Source organism: Ciconia boyciana, chromosome 7, assembly GCF_034638445.1.
Source record: "Ciconia boyciana chromosome 7, ASM3463844v1, whole genome shotgun sequence".
In the NCBI taxonomy this organism is placed as follows: Eukaryota; Metazoa; Chordata; class Aves; order Ciconiiformes; family Ciconiidae; genus Ciconia; species Ciconia boyciana.
Window position 1 is genome coordinate 21513384 of NC_132940.1, and position 17401 is coordinate 21530784.

Here is a 17401-nt window from a genome sequence, read left to right on the forward strand (position 1 = left end):
ACATACTGCTGGGAACAAACATAATTTTCCAGCAGTAGCATTTTGTTTTCCTTAATAATTAACAAGTGCTGCTGACTAACCTTCCAGTATAAAATGTGCACCTTATCAAAAGGGAGTGGACACAGGTTAGAACAGCTCACTTGGGATATCAAAATAAGAAGTGTGATTAAAGCATTAAAGATTTAGAGGTTGACATTAAGGGATGAAAGGTGGAATTACTGTAAATATAAAACTGTTCAGCATTAAATGGAATGTGTTGCACTTGAAACAGTCTTTCAAAGTGCTAACATTTCAGCATTAATTATTAATAGAAACTGACAGCTCATTTTTAATTTGAGCCTAATGACAAGGTTCCTTAAGAGATATATACAACACACCGGCTCAGAGGGTTTGTGGATCTTTTGAAAGGCTCTCTAGGTTCTCTAGGCCTTAATCTGCAAATTTCTTATAAAATAATGCACTGTCCTCAGAGGCAAACACACCCCCGATGAGCACCAGCCTGCCTGCTGGCTGGGGACACCAGCAGCACCTCTGCAGGGTGCCACTGGCAGCACTCCTCCTCTCTGCTGCTGACCCAGATAGACCTGGAGAAGGTCCCAAAGGCACACCGCCAGCCTCTCCTCGCCCCCTTCCTGCCAGACAAGGGCTCTGGGAAACACGTATCTAGCCTTCTGAGTGCTCTTCTTATCAGACCACAAATATAGCGTTCACCCACCACTAATCACCTAATGTTTTTAGGGCAACTACTCATCTCCTTTTCCCATTTGTCATTGAGTTGTGTCACCAAAACAATGAGTTTTAGGACTCCGTTCTGATCCCACCTCAGTTGCCATCACTCGGGGTAAAGTCACTGCCATCAGGGACACCATGAAGACATATGCCAAAGAGAAAGGATAGGACCCCAGGGTCAGGCTGGGTAGAAGCACTTTTGCCAAAAACTGCTGTTGCTGCATTTCCTCCATTGGTCAGAATAAACTTTTGAAGTGTGAACTATCAATAAAAATACCATTCTTTTACTTCTGCTATTGAAACTTATTACTATATTCAATGCAAAAAAAATGCAATTTAGATATGAAATAGAACAATATATTCAATCTATATTAGAGAAAAGCATATTAAATGGATTTTTTGTTAATAGAAATATTTGTAGTAACACCTCAGATGCCCCTTTGGGACATTAGAAATCTGCTAGGAGTGTGAAGTTCTAAATAACCAGCCAGAATGAGGGTCAAACTTAGCTCATTAGCTTTGGCAGGTGTAAAGGCTCATGAGTGACAGTGTACTTTCCTTCCAGTCACGCAAACAAATTGCAGCAAGGGGACTAAGTGAAGATACATGGCCATTGCATTCCTACAGGGGAGGTGAGAAATGGGGAAGATGGAAAGAAATTGGATGGGGCAAGGAGTGGGGAAAATAAAACGAAAGAGAATACCCTATGTTTTAGGATATGGTTGAGAAAAATGTTCAGAAGTAAGAAAACAGAGGGAACATGCTGATGGTTTTATCTGCTCTTACTGACACATTCAGAATTCCTCAGGGGATGGAAAGAAATGAGGCAGTTTGCAAACTGGGCTTTCACTATGCTCAACCCTGTCGCACAATGCGACAGGAATTAACTTGTGTCTATGAAAAGGCAATATTTGGCAAAGAAGGGCACTGAGGCCATGAGGCTGTCAAATTAAAGGACATTCAGAGAAGAAAAGCACTTGTATACTGGTTTAATTCAACCATCAGGGTAAATTAAGAGTAAATAAGGGTAATAAGAGAAGGAAGTAAGAGAAATCATTGCTTGAAAATACATTATGATTTCACTGGAAAGCCTGCTGATGTGAATCTTTTTGGGCTTGGCTTTTCTGTTTACTTAGTGCTTTTGTTCTGCATCAAAGGAATCTGTGCTAGAAGTAGTATGTAAGGAGTATCAAAGTCACAAGATGACTTTTAGGAAAAACATTTAGCTAAAATACTCAGAAGTTCACTTCTGGTACTATCCTGGAGTTAGTGTTCCCTCAGTTCCTTTTTGGCACATGCAGCTCCTTCAATAGCTTATAGGAAACGTGATGAAATCAGATGCTTTCCCCATTAGTGCCAAACAATCTAATTCTTCCTGCTCATGGTAGTGTCTAGGTACAGTGCCTCTGGAGTAATTAAAAATACAATTTGGGAAGCAAGTATTTTTGGTTTTGTTAAAGTGTCTTACACTTTACTTACAGAGAATGTTCCTATGCATGATCTCACCCAACAACTAAACACCTGTATTCTGGCAAGTCGAAAAGCTGAGCCAAGAAAAGCTTTTTGGTTTATATACAAAATAAAATTGCTAAATTCACCTAAATGAACCATTTAAAGCAATTTGCTTTCCCAGATATTACTTAGGACTATTTGCCATTTAGGAGTTGTTAGAGAAGTATGAAATATGCCTAATGAAATACACAGCTATACAAAAGTCAAAGCTTTTTTATATGTCTTTCTTTAATGAAAGATGAGGCATTTTCTTGTAAAAATGTTGCCAGTGTGTATATTTCTAAAGCATATTAAGAAATGTACAATCAGAAGCAGCATGCTGTTCTATCTTCTGCTCATTTCCTTGAAAAAGTTACTGTCACAAATAGAAATGGCATCTGAAAAGACTCAGTGAGTGCATCTTTTCTAGGAAAAAGAAAAGATTTCCTCTTCATCGGAAGATTTGATTCCAGGGATGACAAGGCAGTTTGCCATTTCAGCATGTCTCCTGATTTTTATAAAAGACAGGAACAACAGCTTCAAAGGCCCAGCTCCCAAGTATGAAACCCTTTAGTAAATTTGCCTCTTAACTCCTAAATGTCTGCTTTAATAAGCTAGTTTCTATACATACATGTTGCTCACAACACGAGGATCCACATACAGGCTGGATAGTTGTTCTGACAGCCTCATCCCATTTCAGCTTTCTGAGCGCCTTCTGGGTTTCCCCATCATGTTTTACACATACATCAGTCACACAAACCTAAACTGCAGGTTTCCTGCACCCCCTACATGATGGGAACACACATGTGCTATGCCATGTTTGGAGGCTGCTCATACTACAGCATGTGTCAGTATATTCACTTGCTACAAGACAGGCTTTAATCTGTATTTTGGCCACATAAGATGCATACCAGGAAAAGGGCCATTATATACTACCTACACACACTTCTTGGAGGCTACACAGCCTGCTCCTGCAGAAAGTGTAGACATCTCATCTTCATGACATTTTAAATAAGGGCAGCAAGTGTTGATTTTGCACAAATCTTACTACATCAGAGCCCTGCAACATCCTCTTGAGGGCTTTTAAACTAGCAACACATACTGTAAGTGATCTGCTTTGCATGCAGACTACAAAATATGCCACATTTCTCACCTCTCCTTCCCTCTTCCTAACCTCACAACCACCTCAACTGAACTTCTGTAGAAGACAATAATGTGACTTTGAACAGACAAAAGAAATGGCAAACCTTACTGTCTCAAGAACTGCAACAAACCTTAGCTGGCAGAGACTTGAGGTCCTTCCTGACTTTTCCCCTACACAGGACAGACTACCACCAGCAAATCTCATGTGTACTTACAGGGTCAGGCCTCATGCTAGGATTGAGAAGACAGCAGCAGCTCTAAGCTCTTGGGCAACAATTTTATTTTTCTAACAATATATTCATCAATAAAACAAATATGAAGGGTAGTTCTGAAAACACAAAGCACTGTGCCCAGACTCCTCATTTCTTTTCAGCGAGATCCTCTCTTGTGTTTCTTCTATATCTGCAGTGGGTTTCCATGAGAGGTAAGATGGCCTCATTAGCTATCTCCTTGCTTACATTACACAGTCCCCACTCAAGGCCAGACCTTCAGCCAGCACAGACCCAAGCTACATCCCTTGATGTTACTGGAGCTTTTCTGATGTGCTGCAGATGGGGATTTGGCTCCTGCAGCTCTGGTGTATGTGATAGCCCTTTTCAGTACACGATGCTTTATAGAAGCAGCATTAATGCAGACACAACTCCCTGCTCTTTGAAAGGCAGACACATCTCCTACAATGTGACTCCAACAATTTATACACCTGAAGGGACCCAACTGAAATGGCAACAGGGACCTTTTTTATTATTATTTCATCTTGTCAAGATTAGAAGATTAGAAGGTGTGCATTTTTGAAGTGGCACACAAAGGCTATAGTAGTGGGAGTTTAAGAGGCTCTGCCAAGGAAGGAGAATGCAAACTGCATGTTTGAGGCACTTGGCAATAGGCTATGCAAGTCTCCAGGAAGCAGCAAGACATGGGGAGGGAGAAGGAGATGAAACCAAGGCATTGCAAGACAAGTCTGAGCCCTGAAGATAGGCAGGGAGAGGCACAGGGCATTAGCCTGGGAGGAAAGGCAAGAAGCTGAGCCCCAGCCTGTGGCATTGGAGGGCAAGGGGACATCAATGTGGAGATGTCTGGAGACAGCCGAAGCTGAAGACCTTAAGATTTGGGGTGGAGTAAAGAATAAATTGAGTTGGGAGCTGTCAAATAGGGGCAGCAGGTTAAATCACGTAAGAGGAGCCGGTAGGGAAAGAAATGGTCCTGTAAACCACAAGAATCAATAAAATAGAATTTAAAAGGGAAGATCCTGCTCATAGCAATGCTGACTAATACAAATTGAATGGGACAATGAAAACCAAGACAGCGCAAAGCAAATATGAATCACTGCATAAATAGGAAGATCTAGTACGTATCTTCTTGGAGACCAAAGAAAGGCCAACACTCAGCTAGTGTAAACTAGCACAGCTCCACTGAAAGCCAAGGATACCCTTCCTATCTCTGAGTTGCCCCAGTGATGCCTTCAGACTTCTGTAGGCTTCTTGTGCCCTGTCCCCCAGTGCTATATCATATCACATGTGCAGGCATACAAGGCTAACACAGTGGTCTTCCCCCCAACCTTAAGAAGTATCCATAAATTGTATTTGAGGTAGGTGGTAGAAGGGGGAGGAAAATATTCATATTGACTTTTATCCATTACTGAGAGATGCTCCCATAAAGAAAAAACTAAGGAGGCTTATTGTGTAATTGTTCAGCACAATGATTTACTGCGCAATACAGCAAAGCTTACCATGTAACTTCATTGTGAAACTCCCTGATTTACTGTGAACACAGCAGAGCTTATCATGATGTAACTGTTCTGTGGGAAAGACTTGGCACCAGCTTGGGATAGGGTTTCACAGACCATTAATGATGACTGACAGGTTCATTTCAAATGAGTTATAAAAGAGTTCACTGTACCAAATCATCACGCTGTCTGTGTGATATTCAGATATTTTAACTTCAGTGCTGTATAAACACTCCTTACCACAAGAAATTACCAAAGCAGCACATATATTATGAGACTGGATTGGTTTACATTTCTCTTGTGTTTTATATATTATCGTTAGAGTCAGCCTTCACATTTTCACGGTCTATACATGAAAAATTGAAATATTTCACTTTTCCTTCAGATTGGACTGGGTGAGATATGTACAACCCTCCAACCCAATTATGAAATGTTAAATGCTCTCAGCTTAGGTAAAATATTTTCAAAATCATAAATCTGCATTTTTGAAGGCTGTAAAATGTAAAGTGAGTGTCTGACAAGTCAGATAAAGCCCAGCATAAAAATAACGTAAACACCATTTAGTTAACTGTTCACCTGTTTTCCTTTTGCTTGGCTGCACATTAAACTTGGACAAATATGATAAACCCCTGATCTTTGTGGAACTCCTATGCTTGAGGGGGTCCTGCCAATAAAATTGGAGTCAGGTACCAACTGCTGCAGGTAAGAGGGGAGATAGCCACCCAAATCTGATTGTCTCAGCCAGTGCCATGCTAGAACTACACAGAAATAACAAGCCTTTTAATGAAAAGTACTGAAAAAGAATGGGTGAAAATACCACTTGAATTACATGAACAGTATGTTGAATGTTACATGCAAAACTGAAGAGGTCATCCAGCAGTTACCACCAGTTCAAGCCCATTCACTGTCAAGTCTTGCATACAACACAAGGAGAGAGGACTGAATGCTTGCTGAAGCAGTCTGCAGGGGCCAACAGCTATTTTAAATACACATTTCCCCCCTCCCCACTTTGTAAACAGTAACTTGGGCTTTACATAAGATCAGTTCTTCATCTCACTTAGCTACACTATGAACTGTGCGTTATTCTACAGTGGAAGAGCTCATGAGTTAATCTCGCTAGCATGAGTACAGGGAAGATCAGAAAATGCCTAATGCCCAGTTTACTTCCCACAGCCCAGTCCATGTCATTGTATAGCACAGCCATTGGATCTTCTCTTCTGTTGTTCAAACAGGTGGATGCTAAGATTTTCTTTCCTTATTCTGGACAAAAGCCAAACTTCTTGTAGGTCATCGGATGCTCTCAGTGCACACTGCACTGCTAAGGCTGCCCACCTCTGAGACCCCATGTATCAGGGCAGGCTGCCTTTCCCACTGCTGAGGAGCTCAGAGCAGCCTTACAGGGAGCAAGATACAACCCAGAGAACACATCAAACACGCCCACAAGAGAGGCCCCAGCAAAACCCCCACTCCTAAAGACTGCTCAGTGCTGACATGAAAAAACCACAAGCACAGCCCTGGGTTTTATACCTGCTCTTTTTCATGCTGCTGTAGCTGTGACCATCCATATTCAGTCAGGTCTGAACTTGGTAAGTGGATATGGGCTGTAAAAGCTGCAGCTGAAAATGGAAACTTGTGTGCATCTCCAACAACTCTGTGCTTTTGTAGAAGAGTTCAACTTAAGGTGGCCACGTAAATATCCCACAGCTGATTAGGCAGTGTGATGAGAGGCACAGCAAAAGCATGCTACTGGCATGGAGACTGACACAACCCCAAGACCTTGGCGAAGAGTAGGAAACAAGCTAAATTCACTACTAAGGTGTTTTCAGATCACTCTATGCTAGCCACACCCACAAGAATCTTAAAGCAATTTGTTTCTAAAAAACCCCAGTTTTCATTGTTCCTGTTGTGAAAAAGCATTAAAACAAACCTCTCACTGTTACAAGCAAAGGGCAGTGAGCCAGCAGAGCCACAGAACTGCCCAGGCTTTCTTTTTTCAAGGAATCAGCAATTTACTTTTCTTATTTACACTGGAAAATAGCAGGATTGCTAACTCCTGTAATTATCTTTCAATACTGTAAAAGGCTGAGCACCTGATTCCACTGACTACAAAGGGGACCAAAGCACATACTTCAGTTTAAGCACAGGCTTCAGTTTAAGCACAGGACAAACTGTTCCAAGAAATCTGGGCCAAGGAAGCGCGCAGCAATGTCTGCTGCAGGTCTGCTCCATAGCACCATTCGCCCTCCAGCCTCCTCATCTGCTAACATGATTCACTGCTGTTTTGCCACTGGACTGGCTGACCTATTAAAAATGTATCCAGACATACAGCTGTACCCTGTGATGTACAGTTAACTCTGTTCCGTCAGATTGATTTAGGGAACAGGAATATGCTTATCTGGAAAGGTAAAAATCACAAGGCAGGAAAGGAACAGCTGGCAAGTCTTAAAGACAAAGGGGAGGCTCTCTTCAGACACTTTTCTTGTATAATTTATGCTGTAGACATTTTACTCTGTCTAATTGCCCCATTTCAATCTAATGTCAGTTAATCAATGACTTCTGCAAGCATGGAGGTGAACTCTGGATGCAGAACAAATGCATAAATTTGGTCTGCCTTTTTGCAGGCTCTACTTACAGAGCTTCATCTTTTGCATTTGCTTTCTGGAGTTGAAATTTCTTCTCTTTTGACTCATCCCCAGCAAACACCCACGCTCTCCCTCTTTTGAGTCACAGTGTTTTTGTATTTTTAAATCATGATTACACTTCTGTAAAATGTAGATTTTTGAAGTACCTCACCACTGCTTTTTACTATTATTGTTTTATTATCCTGCTATTTTTATTTGGAAGGTCTGCTTCTCAAGCCTACCCAGGTGGTAAGATCCCAGATGTATCATGAAGTGAACATTGTGACTTTTTGCCTTGCTTCCAAAGTCTTCTTTTCATGCCTTTCTTTCCCTTACTCAATATATTCAACAGTACTTTCAAAATCAGAATATATTAGCCCAAGTGCTTGGAGAAACACACAGGTCTTTTTTAATCTGCTAGGCTAATCTATGTAGAGCAGTTGGAAACAAAAAACATTTAGAGATTATGTCAATTAACCCCACATGTAAAGGATCTGATTTGGCAGGTGCTCCAGGCTACAACTTTGTGGGATGAGGCCCATATTCTTCTATTACCTTCACACTAACACTACATTTAAACAGACACATCCAAATTCACTTGCAGATACCCTGAAGGAGGACACTGCACCTATCCCAGATGGGCAGACACTTGCCTCTCCCTCACAGTCACCCTATCAGAATCTAGCAAAAATTAGATTTTTTTTCCACAGTTCCTGAAAAATCAAAACTTTTTGGAGGAAATTTGGAAAATCTGCCAGAGCAATAGTTTAACTGTCTGAGTGTGATCCTTGAAACCAATAGGCAGTTTTCCTCTGGAGGCTAGATCAAGCCCGTATAGAGTTGGACAAAAGGAGATACTTTAGAGTATGGGTGAAACAGATGACACTGTTGTCCATATTTCTTCCAAATGGTGGGGAAACTCAACATAAGGTGTTTTTTTCTTCCATTTCTTTAAATAGTCTACACATTTGAGTTGTTCTGCTTAATGTCTGAAATAGTACCAGGGGTTTCTTAAGAGCTGGATATTTATTGAGGAGAGGTATTTAGAAAATTTTAACCTGAGCCATTCTGCTACACATCACTGTAGTTCTTCTCTTGAAACACTCCACGGGATTTGGATCCACTCATTGCCTAACACGCTGTCCTGAAGAGAGCAAACAGACAAAGCATCCAGCTTCTTTTCAGCTCTCAACCGCCACCTCACCACCACCACACCATCTCTTTTACCATGACCTGCACAGGAGGGATGGAAGCCAGGAAGCTCACATTTTGATTTACGAAATTCCTGAACAATGACTTGGGTTCGCACACAGAGTAGGCAGACAGAAGGTCAAGCAGGTGAGCAAGCAGATCAGCACTTATTACCACAGAAACCCCTTGGCCACACAGGAGGCCAATGGAGAGCGCGAGCTCAGCCGCAGCTCTGCACCAGCCCAAGCTTCAGCCAGCTGCTTCCCTGGAGGAACTGCAGCTCCTGTCCCCGTGTTTCTGCAGCTCAGAAAGTCTTGAAAACTAGCTCATGTTCACATGAACTAACGTGGACACAGCAATTGCCCTGGGATATTAAATCTAGCTGCTTTTTTATTCTCCTAAGAAAGTTCAGCCTTCTAATATAAAATAGGGGATAAAGACATGGAGCAGGGCAGGTTAAGTAAACTCTATTAACAGTTTTATTTACCTTGACTAATCCATGTCTTCTCCCAGCAGGACAGGGAGGCAGGAGCTGAGGGCAGTATCAGGGCCAGTCCTACAGTAGCTGACAAGGAGAGCAGGGCAGCTTCAACTACAAGCCCCCAGCATCAGGCAAGTTCAGCGATGACACAGGTCTGGGGCCAAGCTTGGTGGTCAATCCACAGGTCAGGGTCAGACACATTCCAGAGATTGCCAGACAGGTCCATAGTGACAGGACAGGTCCGCCACCAAGCCACGAGGTCCATACGCAGGCCAGAGTCCACATCAGCAGGGTGCATGGACGGGGAGCTGGAGACCAGCACTCCTACAGCATTGCTCAAAAAGAGATTGGTGGCCCAGGGCTGGGCTTAAAGAGTGCTCCTGGACCCCGGGGTGGGGTGGGAGGCCCCGGTGAGGCTGATCAGGGCCACTAACACCTATTAGTGCCTCAGGGCACCTGACACCTGATTTATTGTTTCATTTCATTTCTGTGCACGTTTACAGCAAGGTGGGGGCTTAGACTGCATAACACAACATGCCTAAAAAGAAAAAACCACCAAAAAACACCAAAACAAACCCCAGCTACCCTAGTGAAATTATTGAGCGAGGCCTCTATTAAAAATACCAGCTGTGATATGGAGCCTCAGATGGGATTTGAAGTTTTATTCAATATTTCCTAGTCGAACTCAGCATTCTGCTCAGGGAGCTACAATAGTGCACGATCAAAACCTCCTCTTATTTACCACAACAGACTATTGTACTGCGTCACATTGTTGCTGGTACAGAAAGTATTTAATATCAGTTTTGTAGCTGTAAATTACAGCTCTGAAATTTTCCATATGCTTTATCCAATGCATATCGAACTGTTATGTTCATTGTTCCAAATAGGTGGAATTTGCCATAAAAGGTCTGATCAAGATCCCACTAACTTAAAGCTCCCTTTTTCTTCTGCATGAACAGAATAGGACTACCTGGGGATATTTTTTCCATTGCCAAAAGAGAGAACCAGACCAATGATAGTTTGGCTCATCAGGAAGATGTATAATGTATTTTATCTTCAGTTTTTGAGAAAACCCTGTGTCAGAAACGTGTGTTGTAGGTGGAATAAATTCACTGCTGTATAAAATTAGAAATCATTCTGAGATCACATGTAAAACAAACATGGTCAACAATAAGGTTGTTTTAAAAGCTATTGGATTTGTGGTAATATTCCTTAAAAGCTATTGGATTTGTGGTAATATTCCTCTTTGAATACACTATCGTTAGTATTTTATTGATCTAAAAGTTCTTGGTATTTCAAAGGCTCTGATTACAATTTTCTCAAAATATAAGAAAAAAATCTATTGTACCAATTATATGAGCAATCTGAAGTCTGTAGTGTGCGTCGCCTTTGCAGGACAAAACAGTAGCAAAAGGAAATAAAAGCCAGTGTCAATCTTCGATGAAATTAACACAGTTTAAAGCTGCTCCAGGCAAAACAATGAAATCTGTAATTTATCAGCAGTGGATAACATCACCAAGGGAATTATTTAATGATTAACTACAGTGGGCTGGAGCCTGGGGTGAGGCGTGGTGTCTTATGGCTGCGCTTGGAGTGTGTTCTGCCTCAGAGCCGAAACGGCCTTCCATTTCCATGGGAGAACAAACCCCAGCAAGGGCTGTCATTAAACCCTAGCTGTCCCTCTGCACGGGACAAGTCTGGGGAGAGGGAAGTATGGGGATGAGCTCTCCACCAGCTTTGCAAGTGTACAAGTGCTCTGCACTGGCAACAAAAGCACTGATGTATTGGAACAGCTTTAAATGCAAAACCAATAAAACTACTCGCCATAGGAAGGGCAGAAGCTGCTCTGTCGCTGATGCAGATTTTGTCATCGACCCTTGCAGAGGCAGGATTTCACACCAAGTATTTTTTGCTATAAAGAACTGAAAAGGTGAAAGAGCTACATGCTAGTATTTAATATTGTAGTGTAAGTACTGGCAAATTACATTTCTGCGCTTCATGGAAGCAATCTGCTTCTGTGACTAAACAGATTTCTGTGGCAGAGCTTAATGACGGGGCTCAGAGTGACCGGGGGAAGCCACGGGGAGAGGTGCCACGTTTGTCAGCCTCCCACGGAGCGCAGAAACACAGACAGTGTTCCAGAGCTGGAGACCAACAACCTGTCTGTACGCTCAGAAACAAGGAAAACGGGACTAACTATTAAGCTACGGGAATCACAGATAGGCAAAACTGATGTAACCAAGAGCAGGCAGCCTTGGGAATGATCTAACATCTTTTGCACACGCACACTGCCCTCTTCTCACCCTTGCAAGCGGCTGGGTAGCTCAGCCTTGGTGGCCACTGCTGAGCGCTCCCCTTACTCACTGCGTGCTTCCCTGCACCGGTGTGGGGAGGCTGAGCTGGCCCAGCAGCGTGGGAGACCCACAGCCAGCACCCTGCGGGGCCGCCCGTGCCCTGGCCGACCCCAGCACCAGCGTGCTGCTGCCGTGGAGCACAGTGTCCCCAGGGGCTCGCGTGGACGGCTCACCTCTGCTGGGCAAGGCAGAGAGGTCTGTCCCGAGGCCGCCCGCACAGCAGCTGCTCTTGGGGGCAGCTGGTGTGACATTTTTAGCAGCAGGTTAGATCACTGAAGACCTGAAAGAGATTAATTATAAGCAGTATTTGGGAAACTGAAAGAGCTGTTGGCTTTTCCACGTGGCTGAACTGCTCCCAGGTGAAGTCTGAGCTTCAGGCTTGGCCCTGGCACTGTCACTCTAGTTTGGCTGCAGGGCCACGTGCGCTTGCCCAAGGCTGCTGTCTTGGTCCTGGCCCCTTCCTTGTCACACAGCTTTAGGATGGGGATTCTGATTGTAGGGGTGTGGGAGACTCCACCAGGATGGAGCCACAAAGCTTTGGAGCAAGTGCATTTCCTCTCCTGGGAGCAGCACTCTGTGAAGCTCTGCCTGCGCGTGGCTTTCTATAGCAGATGAGCAAGGGAGACACCTAATTCCCTTTATTATGTTTCATAGCCTGAAGACAGTGGAATTGTTGAGCCAGAAATATCCTAGATCAACTTCTGCATCATGGTAATCAAATAGTGCATGGGTTGTTGATTTAATAATGCATTTTTGCTATAGAGATACTAAGAGTATGTATAGTATCTCTGTTTTTAAGTATTATAGTAATTATAATCCATTGGGATGTTAACTGTGTTGCCTTGGTCATTTTGTGTCTGGGTTCTCTTCAAATTTGTCATTTTTATGCATCCTCAGAAATGTTTTCAAATTGGCAGATCCTTTGTCATCATAACTGCTGTGATGAACACCAACAAAGTTCTTGTTGCTACAATTAACAAAAGTAAGGCTGTGTCCCCAAAGACTACAATAATATCTACAACACAGATTGTACTATTCCCCCTCTAAATCTTGCTGCTGCTTAACAGGGTGGGGTTTTTTCCTGAAGAATATGTTGTTTTTCTAGTTTGCTATTAGCCTCCACAAATGACTGTGTGATGCAGTTTTGTGTCTCCAAGCCTACAGTAAATGAGAAACATTTTGTAGAATTTTCTTTTGCTCTTGAATTTTTCAACATGCACATGGGATAAGAATGTAACAAGACTCCAATACAATTTTATAATTGGATCAAAACACAGTTCACCCACATATGAGCTGGATTGGTTGTGATAGATGTCAGGAGAAACTCTAAGGCAATACTAAAGTTCTTTTATTCCATAACTGACAAATAAAATAGTACTAGAAGCCTGTGAGCAAAAGCCTCCTGGTTTGGCTGGGTTTAAATAGGAAAAGAGCAATCAGATAGTGGATGGGGCATCAGTGAAATCAAATTATGTGAAGCCAAATGATAAGATTGCCGTACCATCCTCCCTGCCTCCATTTCTATTTCAGTTCTGAACACATTAATCATGGCTAGATCATTTGCACCCTGAATCCAAAGCAGGTATGTATCCCATCTTTGGAAAGAACCAAAGGCTGAGACCTCTTTCAACTGTGCGTAATATCTGCATGCGGCTCCTCCAGCTGCCATTAAGACCATATCAGGTCTGGTCTGCCACCCAGACGCAGGACTGGCCAGAGTATGCATGTCCTTTTGGTTTTTTTACTCTAAAGCTGAAATACTGACTTGTCTGCTTCCAAGGAAGAGGCAGTGACCTTGCCTCGAGGGTCTACAGGAGGTTACCTGGCCCCACCAGCCTGGGCTGAGGGGCCCTGCTGGCCCCACGCCGTGGAGCTGGAGTTTCCAGGGTCCCCCTGCACCAGTCCTGCCCCACAACCAGAGCTGCTGCCTGCCCCCAGCCCCACTGCCTGTCCAGCAGCCCCCTGGCACCAGAGCTCTTTTCTCTGCACCATGCACCCCCCAACCTTGTGCGCTGCCATGTTGTCCCACACAGCCCCATGTGTCCTGAGCCAGGGAGCCAGGGTGGGCAACCTACAGATAACACCCCTTCCTACACTGGAAAGCCAGCCGCCAGGAACTGTGCACTGAGCTGCCTTCCCAGTCCGTCCAGGACCTGTCACCAGGGCGTTGACCTCAGCTTCAAAAGCATCAGTGGAGTAAGCCAGCAACGACTAAAATGCTCCCATTTCTCCACGAGGCATGAGGAGAAGCTGTGCTGAAGCACCCATGGTCTGCAATAAACCCCCTCTGAGCAGCATCCTTGGAGGAGGCCGACACAGCGTGGTAACGCGGGAGACGAGGATGAGCTCATGCTGTGCCGCCCGTGGTGTGCAGCAAAAGCCTCGTCTGTTTGTATTAGCCTTTCCTCAGCGGAGATGTCGTCACTCTGACCTGCAGCCCCCGAGGAAAGCAAACAAAAGCAGGGAGGGCAGAGCAATCGTCAGGTCCTGCCGAAGCCCCCATGCAGCTTACCATTAAGCTGTGGTGCCTAGATTTTATGTCAGCGATGCAACATAATTAATTAGATTTAAACTACATGAGAATACATTAGACACAGTGAGACGCTATCTTCCTGCCTGTCCATCCTTGGAAGAGCTGGGCACAGTTTCTTTCCTTATGCATATTCCCTTAATAATATATTTGTCACAAGGATTCTTCCTACACCCATCTGGCATACAGATATTTTTCCAAATTTGTCATTTTTTATGTTCCAAAACCTATTTTACTTCAGATGCTTTCATAATGAAGCAGCAAAAGCCTGCCATAGCTTGATATATGGAGCAGAAATCACATCTGTGCCAGGCTGTTTTCTAATCAGATAAAGCACTGAATACCTGCAGTGCTTTTTCTTCTGGCCTTTGAGTAGATGTACCTGAGTGACTTCCAGTGCTAGTCTAGCCTTGCATTCACAATTAAACTACAAAATACCATTCTTAATTTTAGCTTTCGGCTAATTTCAGTGCTTTTAAAGCAAAAGAAAAAGAACCTTTAGAATTGCCTAGTGCCCCCCTGCACAACACAAACCATGGAAATTCATTCTGCAACTTGGGCATCAGCCCGAAAACCTGTGCTTGAACTAAAGTGTACCTTTCAGAAGGCATTTGCCCTCATTTCTCTTTTTAATGCTATCATTCACGCCATATAATTTAGACATCTGCTATGAGTGAGCACTGGAAGTGGGCAACCGGGTGGGGACTTCAATAAGTTTGTTCTTACCAAATTTGGGCCCCAGACGGAAGGAGAAAAGAGTTGTGATGACCTGTTTTCATCAACCCCATAAGTCTATGGTGCAAGGAACTTCACTTAACCCAACAGAGTCATAGGGAGGTGCTTCTACTTTTCTCCAAGCCTTCACCTACCCTGCTGTGGCTTGGCTCCTCGCCACTGCCTGACTCCTTTGCATGCACACAACCATCAGGCGAGATGGATTCTGCAGGAGATAATTTCATCCGAAGCCACATTAACTCCCCAGACACACTGTCTGCTCCTCATGGTACATCCCAGGAGAGGCTGCTCTGGCACAGCAGAGACAGGAAGGCTGATGGTTTGTGGCACTCCCCTATGCCAAATCCCAGGAGAGTTCCTCCTACTTTGAATTTCCTCTGTTCATATAAAACAAAAGGACAATCTGAGACATTGCTCTCAGTACAGTTCAAAACACAGTTTGAAGTGTGAATTTTTCAATATTTGAAGCATTGGCTTTTATGATTTATTTATTGATATTCCAGGACAAGCATTGCAGAGTGTAGCTGGTGCCTGCTCCAAATATAACAACAATCAGTGAATGAATATCAATATTTTTATAAACATTTTGTCCATTCCTATGCAGATAAATTTCATCTCTGTATAATAACACAAAGATATCAGCAGATAAGATCAAGCATTTTGGAGAAACACTAAAAAAAACCCCGACTCTGAAACATAATAGTTCATATTGTTTCATTTCTGACAATAGTATGTACTTTATGAACAGAACCTGACTTTATACCGGGTGTGACTCAGGCGTAGGAGGTGTGCAGGGTTTGCTGTCTCTTATCCCTTGAGTCCACCTTGTAATATTGCTGGTATCCGTGTGTAACAGATAGTGTTGTGCACTGGGCTGGAAGATAATAAATAGATGTGAGCTGATGATTTACAGGAGGGTGCTTGGAACTCCTTGAACCACTAGGGAAGGGAAACTGTGCCGGTACAAGGTTGTGCTGTCAACCTCGCAATAGTTTTTCCTCTCTCCTGAGGGCAATTTCTCCAAGATGTAACTTGCTTCTTGCCTCATCATCTGGAAATACACAAATCAGAGGAATTGTGGTTAATTACTAAAATGGCTGATCCATAGATTCTTAGCTGTCAGAGCCTGGGGGGGAGGGGTTTAATTGTTGTTTTTCTCTGAAAGGATTTCTCCTAAAGTGATGAAATAACTCACATTAATGAAGATTGCAAATAGAAGACTTTTGTGATTATTTCCAGTTGTTGAAAGAATTGCTTATTTAAAATGCATTGCTTTCTTATGTGAAGAAACTTATATTTCTCCAAACGGCCGGAATAAATTTAGCCCTAAAACATTCATAACGAAGGATGAATGCATATTCAGGCTAACACTGTATGTGATCTCTGATCATACAGTAGTTAAGTTATACAATCACAGTGATTTATGGTACTAAACTGTGGAGCCTTATATCTGCAGGGGTGTGGATAAAGGGGTGGAACTCTCATCAATCAAAAGACTATACTTGTTCAGCATTGGGATAATTAAGGCAGACAGTAAAAAAGCATGAAATAATATTAAAAAAATGAAATCAGAATTTCTATTTGCATAGTGTTATTAAGCAATACAGTGCTGAGCCACCTTTTGAAAAAGCTTGCCTAGAAATCCAGTTATTACCTTGTAGCACTTGATATATGTGTTCTTCATATTCACGCTGAGGGTATTTGTAGAGTAGTTATATAATACACACACTGTCCTCAACTTAAAAAACAGGATTACAAATAATGGCCATCTTTCCAGTTTATTCCAAGACAGAGACAAAACAAGAAGGAAAAAAACCAGAAGCAATTTTAAGGTGCAAATTTCTGAAATTTCACTCATCCTATTGATAGTGCTTTTCTTCCGATTCACCAATATCAGGTAGAGATAGGCGGGCATGATGAGGGGCTAGCACAGGGGAACTGTATTAATCAAAGAATGTTCAAAAAAAAGTTTAATTAACTGCATATTTTGTAAAAGCCACATTTCATTACTGTTTGTTAGGAAGATGGAAGCATGCACTGGAAACACTAATTCTAATTATTACTTCAAGTGGGAGTTTTTGGCACAAGGTCAAGGAATAATAGAAGAATGTGTGAATCTGTGCTACAGCGTAGCAATAAGACTAATCATTTGAATAAAGCCAGTTGCTTTTTCTTGGACTGTCTGTGTGCTGCTCAATGTTCTGGATGAATCTAACACAATCAGCCTGTTCTCTGGTGTATATCCACTTCCTGCTGACTCAGGGCAGCTTGCCTCTTCTGCCATTTATTAAAATGAAACATTCCTATTAAAACACCATTTTTCAGAGAGATGACCAAATAGATATTAGTAATGACATTATTAAAACTATTTTGTTTAAAATGAACTGTCACACTTGTGTGTGG